Source organism: Sinocyclocheilus rhinocerous, unplaced genomic scaffold (assembly GCF_001515625.1).
Source record: "Sinocyclocheilus rhinocerous isolate Xijiao unplaced genomic scaffold, SAMN03320098_v1.1 scaffold1938, whole genome shotgun sequence".
Lineage (NCBI taxonomy): Eukaryota > Metazoa > Chordata > Actinopteri > Cypriniformes > Cyprinidae > Sinocyclocheilus > Sinocyclocheilus rhinocerous.
This window is the reverse complement of record NW_015629065.1, coordinates 2,122,249-2,131,675: the sequence shown is the minus strand read 5'-3', so window position 1 is coordinate 2,131,675 and position 9,427 is coordinate 2,122,249. Positions and strand designations below refer to the sequence as shown.

Genomic DNA, 9,427 nt, shown 5'->3' with positions numbered 1-9,427 from the left:
TTATGTCCATACCCCCAGTTTATAGCGGTCAACAATGATGATGAAGAGCACATCCATTCAAAGCGTATATCAAAGATCCCCCTACAAATGGTCTGTGACTTAAAAAAAAAAAATTAGTTAAATTAGCTGGCATGAAACAGTAGACAATGCATATGTTTGATTTAATTACCTATAAAATATTTTCCCTCAGAAGTTCTTCAGAACAATGCGTGTGCGTTCCGTACTCTTCAGCAAAAATACACCAAGATGTATAAACGTATAAAACACAAGCGTGTTACTTTCATTCCTTTTCTTCTCTTTCTTTTTAAGCTCTTTTCGATTGTGGCATAGCTCAGAAGAGACTAGCTCATAATAATGACAGATGTGGACACGGGCGGAGTTCAGAGCTGTGAAAACTACACAACTGTTGGCTCACTGAGCGCGCGACTCTCGAGTCTGCACGCGCTTTAACCACAGCGAAGCGCTTTCTTCTTAAACGGCCAATACATTGGCACCTGTTTTGCTGGATAATACAAACAACCCATAATCTTTTCGAAACGCAGAGTTTCTGCCACCAGCACTAGAAACTACGACAGAAGACGCTGAGGAAAAGTAGGCTGCGTATTGCGCGAGAGCTTCGAGAGGTGAGTTATTATTGAGTTATACAGTGACTTTATGAAGTAATCATTCCCATTCACAAACACGCAGGGTTTGTTACATGTTAACGTCTGAAAGGAAGTAACATGAACATAAAGAGTTCCGGTGTGCACGATTAAGAAAACACCAACCTGAGAAGCCAAAAAAAAAAAAAAAAGCCTAAAATAATTCTGCGTTAACCTAAGCATCACAACAACAAACGAGACCTCTGAACGTTTTAAGTTAATTGCGTCACATAATAGTGTCCAAGATGATAAACATTAGAAATATTTTATGAATACAGTTGCCATACGTGCATTTCTTAGAAATGTCATCTTTGAAGGATGAATTCAGGTAAAAAAGGACCATTCCAATGTCAAGAAGTCGCCTTACCTGAATTCACTCTATTCCTGTTGGGTACATAAATGTTTTGGAAACATCTATACATATATGTAAAAAATATAGATTTAATGAATTAAAACCTGTCAAGTGGTGTAACCGAGTATAAAGTAGGCTACCACTTTCCTTGCACCTTGAAGACATGTTGGTGTATGTGTATATTTAAAACACTAATCATATTTAAAATTAAAAAAACTTACTTGGCTGTTTGTTTTAAAGAAATAATAAAAACTAACTATAGCACTGAGTTCTATAGTTAGAAAAATTACACTGCCTAGACATTTTTGACTTCATGCTCAACAAAAAAATATCAATGTGAGTTTTAATTCAGAAATTTAAAACATGCTCATCATAGAAGAGATGTGTGGAAGTTTTTCTTTGCATGACTGCATTTTAATGCAATTTTAAATAACTTAATAGATCAAGGCAAAAAAAGAGCGCCACTTCATTGACCCACTTGCTTTTTTACAAGTTGGATAATTTTTAACTGCATGTAGACTGCCACAACTTCCATTCATATTGTTTTACAGTTAGTCATTATAAACTTTTTTCGACACTGTATGGCTCAACACCTTATCATAGAGTCAACAGGATGTTGCGCGTTGTAATATTTAAGTGTAGATGTGGTTTGACACTTGAGCAGAAAGGTGATGCTTAAACTGCAGCACTAACTCAACTCACATAGATGCTTGAATAATGGTCTTTGAGCCCACAATGTTGACATTTTCAAAAATATTAGAACATGTAACCTATAGCTAATTTAGCTAACCCCGAGTTTTAGTAAACAAATTAATCACAAAAAGCAAACTTAATGTCAGTATTAATAAGAGATTATTTACTGCACCTTTTGAGATTAAAGAGCAAATGAAAGTGCGAATTGATATCAGGTACTTTAGATCTTCCTCTTTGCTGCTAGTTTGCACTTTTTAATCCTATTGTACCATGAAGATAATGCACAACAGTGTGATAGGGAAATGATGTAATTATGTTGTAATTGTTAAACTCCCTTAAATGGAAAGTCTCTAGAGATGTTTGATTTTTGGTAGTTTATGTTCCATGTCTGGAGGGTTGGCACTCAAACGCAGGAAATCAGATTAAATCACAGTTATTTAGGAGTATTGCAAATGATCTATAGGTAACATCTTTTTTTCCTTTAAGGGAATGTTCAGGGTTTAATACAAGTTAAACTTGCGATTAGCACCTCAGTTCACAAAAACAAACTAAAGTGTATGTGGAATCTATGTGGCTAGGCAGAAGTGAAGCTCATATTTTATTCAAATATTTCTATTAATTATTCCATAGGGGAAAAAAATGAGCGTCTATATATTGGACAATATTTTTCCATGTAAACAGTTCTTTGTAAATAATTGTCACATACTTTTTAGATATTGTGCATTTTGTATGAAACTGCATTTACTTACATGGTCAGGACAAGAGTTGAAATATTGGATGTCATGTTGTCCCTCATAATAATATAATATCATATCATATCATATAAATATTTATACGCATATATACATATCAGATAGTATGGATAGTTTTTCATGGTACAACAATGAAATATGTTTGCAATTTTTTATGACTACAGTCTGCATTGTTCTTTATGATTATACTTTAGCAATACTTTAATTTAAATGGTTAATAAAATCATAACAATTTACTCCATGTTTGATTACAGCCTTACACTTGTTTTCCACTCTAATGTCTAGCTGTGTGCTATCTGGCACTGAACCTTGGAGATAAGTAATGAAGTGTTGAGTTGATGATCACTTAGGTTAAGGCAACGTGTTGCCATTTTGACCTCAAATGGGCGGGATAAGACTCTGAATGATTTTATGGACATTATTCCCAGACAACAATGATTAAACTAGGATGCAAGATTAGGTGGAGGATTACTCATTTGTGGAGTGTTTTTTGACATTGCATGAATTACACGTGTCTCATCTGGGTGTGCGCTTTCTTAAGTGAGATTTAAGCGCACACTGTTGAGACTGTGTATCCCGTTTTCCATGACATCACAGTCATGTGGAACATGTCATTATTCTGGGAATGGTTACCAACCCCGCACTATATAAAGCTAATTTAAATACAGAGTTCATTTAGAATCCGAACAACCCTAGAGGTTACAAAGATGCCGTTTTGGGATGGAAATTCAGGTGAGTTTTCGTCTCATTTCCTAACTGATCAGGAAAAGTTTCTGTTGTTTATAATTTAATGTAACAAGCTTGTCAAAAAATGATTTTTTTTTGGCCCTCATTTTCTCAAAATCAATCGTTGAGGTTACAGTGAGACATTTACAATGTAAATATGGGGTACAATTTTGTAGGGCTTAAAAGCTGAAATGTAAATATAAATTTAGAAAAACACAGACTTTAATTCTCCTGTGAAAATTTGTGTATTATTTACGTTTTTAGGTTTAAATCACCATTTTTACAGTCATTTTAGAGTTTTACTGCTTTGTAAAAATGAGTATAACTTTACAGAGATTAGGTTAGTAAGCAATTTTACCACATTAAAATCATATTTACACAAGTGATCTTGTGTAAATAACCTAAGTGATCATATTTATTGTTTGTTATTGTGTATATATATGTATTTTAGTGTTTAAGAATTTACCCTATTTACTTCCATTGTACAGTAAGTACCTCACTGTAAACCCGATTTTTTTTTTTTTTTTAAGTTGACAAGTTGACATCAGCACCACTGGAAATTATATACAGTTCTTAATCGGATCAACTTCCTCTTGTTAACATGAGAAGTTGCGCTAACGTTGATGTACTGGGATTCTATGTAACATGATTGTGAAGTCATTTTCCATCATGCTTTGTCTATGGTGGTCACAGCCTAATTGTGGTTTGTGACATTAACATGGAAAGAGACAGTGGTACATCAGTATCTAAGCAACAAGAGCCCTCGCTGTATTCCTCATGTCCTGGTGTGACGCACGTGTTCTGAGTGCGCGTGTCTGCGGGCACTGATGCGTGTGGAAATCATAGGGTGTTTTCATGTTCAGTGTTTTTGAGGAGTTGTTTGTCAGGGGACCATGAACCCAAGCATCCCTGTCTCAGACATGTGGGCAAGTCATTTTTGTGAGAAAAAGTCAAACAATAATTTTTTTACAATGTTGTTACATGTTAGTAATTTAGAGGCCTTAGAAATGTGTGTCAAATGTGATACAGTAGGTTTTATAGGGTTAATATTGTTGGGATAATGCTACTTAAAAGAATTAGACATTAAGACATACAATGGGGTCCAAAGGTATTAGACCATTGGTGAAAATGCTTCAGTTTTGCATTAAAATTATAGTAGCAAAATAACAATTTGAGGGAAAAAAATTTATTATAAAATTGTTTATCCTGGCGGGAAGACCTGACCTTTTATGAAAAAGCAATTAACATGCTCAGCATTATAAATGTGCTTATTTTAGTGTCTTAGAAATCTAAAAAATGCTGAATATCAATATCATATAATTAAATTCATATTATTTAAAGTAATATTAAAATACTTAATAATTTTATGTCATAGTACGTCTCATGAACTGCCTTTTTATTATTTTGTACTGTTCTCTGAGGTCCGCTTTTAATGTTATCAAGATTTTTACATCAAAAAACATCCTAATTTAGAAGTAATAGGCCATTTTCTGTCCTGTTTTTAACCCCCCTCATCAGAACACTCTGTTTGAATAGGTGTGGCGGATTGTAGACTCGGAAGTAAATGCCCACTGCTATGATTGGCAAACAGTTGTGTATGTGACAGCTTACGTCCTTCACAGTTGGATGCTGCAGTGATTTAGGTTAAAAATGCATAAATACTCATATCAAACAATCAGTAATAACAGACAAAGTGATCTCGTAATAAAAACAATTACTCACACTTGTGTGCTGCCTGCGACATTACTGTCGGATCCAATATAGACGGCACAACATCGTCTTTTAGTTTCAATATTTCTGAAAATCCCGCGTTGAATTGTGCTTTGTTTATAAATGAATCCGCGGTTTTTTCGTATCCGTCATCCTTTCCTATCAAAATGCTTGTGTCTGGCAGTTATTAAAAATAAAGTTAATCAAATAAATTTAGTTTCAATATTTCTGAAAATCCCGCGTTGAATTGTGCTTTGTTTATAAATGAATCCGCGGTTTTTTCGTATCCGTCATCCTTTCCTATCAAAATGCTTGCTACGGATGCAAAAACACAGAAAATCGAACCTGGTTCTAATTTTTTTATGACGGACGAAAGGTTCAGAGGCAGTGTATAAACGTGATTGACACAACGTGAGGTCATATTTATTTTTTAACTTGCGAAAATTTTGGACAAGAATTTCGGACTCAGTGTGCAAAGACTTTAAAGAGAAAATTATGAGTTCTGAAACTTACAGAATGTTTTTATAGCACAATGACCTCTTATATATATATGTGACCCTGGACCACAAAACTATTTGAAAACCTGGAATCTGAGGGTGCAAAAAAGCAAAACACTGAGAATATTGCCTTTAAAGTTGTCCAAATGAAGTTCTTAGCAATGCATATTACTAATCAAAATTTAAGTTTTGATATATTTACAGTAGGAAATTTACAAAATATCTTCATGGAACATGATTTTAACTTAATATTCTAATGATTTTTGGTATAAAAGAAAAATCGATAATTTTGACCCATACAGTGCTTAAACTGCAGCACTAAGTCACAGATGCTTGAATAATGGTTTTTGAGGCCACAATGTTGAGATTTTCCAAAATGTATTTTCTGGACTTTCTTGAAGTGTAGCTAACCCAGAGTTTTAGTAAACAAATGAATGTGAATTGACATCAGATACTTCAGATCTTCCTCTTTGCTGCTAGTTTGCACACTATTGTAACATGAATTCACTTACAATGGAAGTCTATGTGGCAAAGCAGAAGTTAAGCTCATTTTTAAAAAATTAAAATATTTATATAAATTATTCCATAATTTTTTAAAATTATTATTTGAGCAGTAAAGGCATCCTTTTTTTTAGCATTGGGCCTACTGTTACATGCAAAAATAAACTTGTGTCCATATGATGAACTATATTTTTCCATGTAAAGAGTTCTTTGTAAATAATTGTCAAATTTTTTAGGTATTGTGCATTCTGTGTGAAACTTACTGCATTTACTTACCTGAACAAGAACAGAGTTTAAATATTGGATGCCATGTTGTCCCTCATAATATAATATAACAGAACGTTTGTGCAGTTTTTCATGGTACAACAATGAAATATGTTTGCAATTTTTTATGACTACAGTCTGCATTGTTCTTTATGATTATACTTTAGCAATACTTTAATTTAAATGGTTAATAAAATCATAACAATTTACTCCATGTTTGATTACAGCCTTACACTTGTTTTCCACTCTAATGTCTAGCTGTGTGCTATCTGGCACTGAACCTTGGAGATAAGTAATGAAGTGTTGAGTTGATGATCACTTAGGTTAAGGCAACGTGTTGCCATTTTGACCTCAAATGGGCGGGATAAGACTCTGAATGATTTTATGGACATTATTCCCAGACAACAATGATTAAACTAGGATGCAAGATTAGGTGGAGGATTACTCATTTGTGGAGTGTTTTTTGACATTGCATGAATTACACGTGTCTCATCTGGGTGTGCGCTTTCTTAAGTGAGATTTAAGCGCACACTGTTGAGACTGTGTATCCCGTTTTCCATGACATCACAGTCATGTGGAACATGTCATTATTCTGGGAATGGTTACCAACCCCGCACTATATAAAGCTAATTTAAATACAGAGTTCATTTAGAATCCGAACAACCCTAGAGGTTACAAAGATGCCGTTTTGGGATGGAAATTCAGGTGAGTTTTCGTCTCATTTCCTAACTGATCAGGAAAAGTTTCTGTTGTTTATAATTTAATGTAACAAGCTTGTCAAAAAATTATTTTTTTTTGGCCCTCATTTTCTCAAAATCAATCGTTGAGGTTACAGTGAGACATTTACAATGTAAATATGGGGTACAATTTTGTAGGGCTTAAAAGCTGAAATGTAAATATAAATTTAGAAAAACACAGACTTTAATTCTCCTGTGAAAATTTGTGTATTATTTACGTTTTTAGGTTTAAATCACCATTTTTACAGTCATTTTAGAGTTTTACTGCTTTGTAAAAATGAGTATAACTTTACAGAGATTAGGTTAGTAAGCAATTTTACCACATTAAAATCATATTTACACAAGTGATCTTGTGTAAATAACCTAAGTGATCATATTTATTGTTTGTTATTGTGTATATATATGTATTTTAGTGTTTAAGAATTTACCCTATTTACTTCCATTGTACAGTAAGTACCTCACTGTAAACCCGATTTTTTTTTTTTTTTTAAGTTGACAAGTTGACATCAGCACCACTGGAAATTATATACAGTTCTTAATCGGATCAACTTCCTCTTGTTAACATGAGAAGTTGCGCTAACGTTGATGTACTGGGATTCTATGTAACATGATTGTGAAGTCATTTTCCATCATGCTTTGTCTATGGTGGTCACAGCCTAATTGTGGTTTGTGACATTAACATGGAAAGAGACAGTGGTACATCAGTATCTAAGCAACAAGAGCCCTCGCTGTATTCCTCATGTCCTGGTGTGACGCACGTGTTCTGAGTGCGCGTGTCTGCGGGCACTGATGCGTGTGGAAATCATAGGGTGTTTTCATGTTCAGTGTTTTTGAGGAGTTGTTTGTCAGGGGACCATGAACCCAAGCATCCCTGTCTCAGACATGTGGGCAAGTCATTTTTGTGAGAAAAAGTCAAACAATAATTTTTTTACAATGTTGTTACATGTTAGTAATTTAGAGGCCTTAGAAATGTGTGTCAAATGTGATACAGTAGGTTTTATAGGGTTAATATTGTTGGGATAATGCTACTTAAAAGAATTAGACATTAAGACATACAATGGGGTCCAAAGGTATTAGACCATTGGTGAAAATGCTTCAGTTTTGCATTAAAATTATAGTAGCAAAATAACAATTTGAGGGAAAAAAATTTATTATAAAATTGTTTATCCTGGCGGGAAGACCTGACCTTTTATGAAAAAGCAATTAACATGCTCAGCATTATAAATGTGCTTATTTTAGTGTCTTAGAAATCTAAAAAATGCTGAATATCAATATCATATAATTAAATTCATATTATTTAAAGTAATATTAAAATACTTAATAATTTTATGTCATAGTACGTCTCATGAACTGCCTTTTTATTATTTTGTACTGTTCTCTGAGGTCCGCTTTTAATGTTATCAAGATTTTTACATCAAAAAACATCCTAATTTAGAAGTAATAGGCCATTTTCTGTCCTGTTTTTAACCCCCCTCATCAGAACACTCTGTTTGAATAGGTGTGGCGGATTGTAGACTCGGAAGTAAATGCCCACTGCTATGATTGGCAAACAGTTGTGTATGTGACAGCTTACGTCCTTCACAGTTGGATGCTGCAGTGATTTAGGTTAAAAATGCATAAATACTCATATCAAACAATCAGTAATAACAGACAAAGTGATCTCGTAATAAAAACAATTACTCACACTTGTGTGCTGCCTGCGACATTACTGTCGGATCCAATATAGACGGCACAACATCGTCTTTTAGTTTCAATATTTCTGAAAATCCCGCGTTGAATTGTGCTTTGTTTATAAATGAATCCGCGGTTTTTTCGTATCCGTCATCCTTTCCTATCAAAATGCTTGCTACGGATGCAAAAACACAGAAAATCGAACCTGGTTCTAATTTTTTTATGACGGACGAAAGGTTCAGAGGCAGTGTATAAACGTGATTGACACAACGTGAGGTCATATTTATTTTTTAACTTGCGAAAATTTTGGACAAGAATTTCGGACTCAGTGTGCAAAGACTTTAAAGAGAAAATTATGAGTTCTGAAACTTACAGAATGTTTTTATAGCACAATGACCTCTTATATATATATGTGACCCTGGACCACAAAACTATTTGAAAACCTGGAATCTGAGGGTGCAAAAAAGCAAAACACTGAGAAAGTGCTCTCGTAATAAAAACAATTACTCACACTTGTGTGCTGCCTGCGACATTACTGTCGGATCCAATATAGACGGCACAACATCGTCTTTTAGTTTCAATATTTCTGAAAATCCCGCGTTGAATTGTGCTTTGTTTATAAATGAATCCGCGGTAAAATAAAGTGAACATAGGACCAAGTTCTTACTGATGTTGTCTGGCAGTTATTAAAAATAAAGTTAATCAAATAAAGTTTATCGTTTTGTTTCTGCATAGACCTGCGTTTGATGCTCTTGTTATTTGCCTACTAAGTGCGCGAATCGGTGGGCGGTGCTAAACAGGCAGTGATGTAGAAGCAGGCATTGATCTTCTTCTGCGGAGGTGGTGTTTAGCCACACTATTACGTCATAAAGTGGCACATTCC

At 34.2% G+C, this 9,427-nt stretch overlaps 1 protein-coding gene across 1 annotated transcript in view; it reads left to right on the top strand.

Moving 5' to 3' along the window:
- Positions 1–387: 387 nt before the first annotated feature.
- Positions 388–9,427, top strand: part of cpne2 (copine II) — a 29,417-nt gene continuing 20,377 nt past the window's right edge. The window contains exon 1 of the mRNA XM_016550579.1: positions 388–623. The gene's annotated coding sequence lies outside the window, so the exon portion shown is untranslated. The remainder of the gene's footprint in view (positions 624–9,427) is intronic.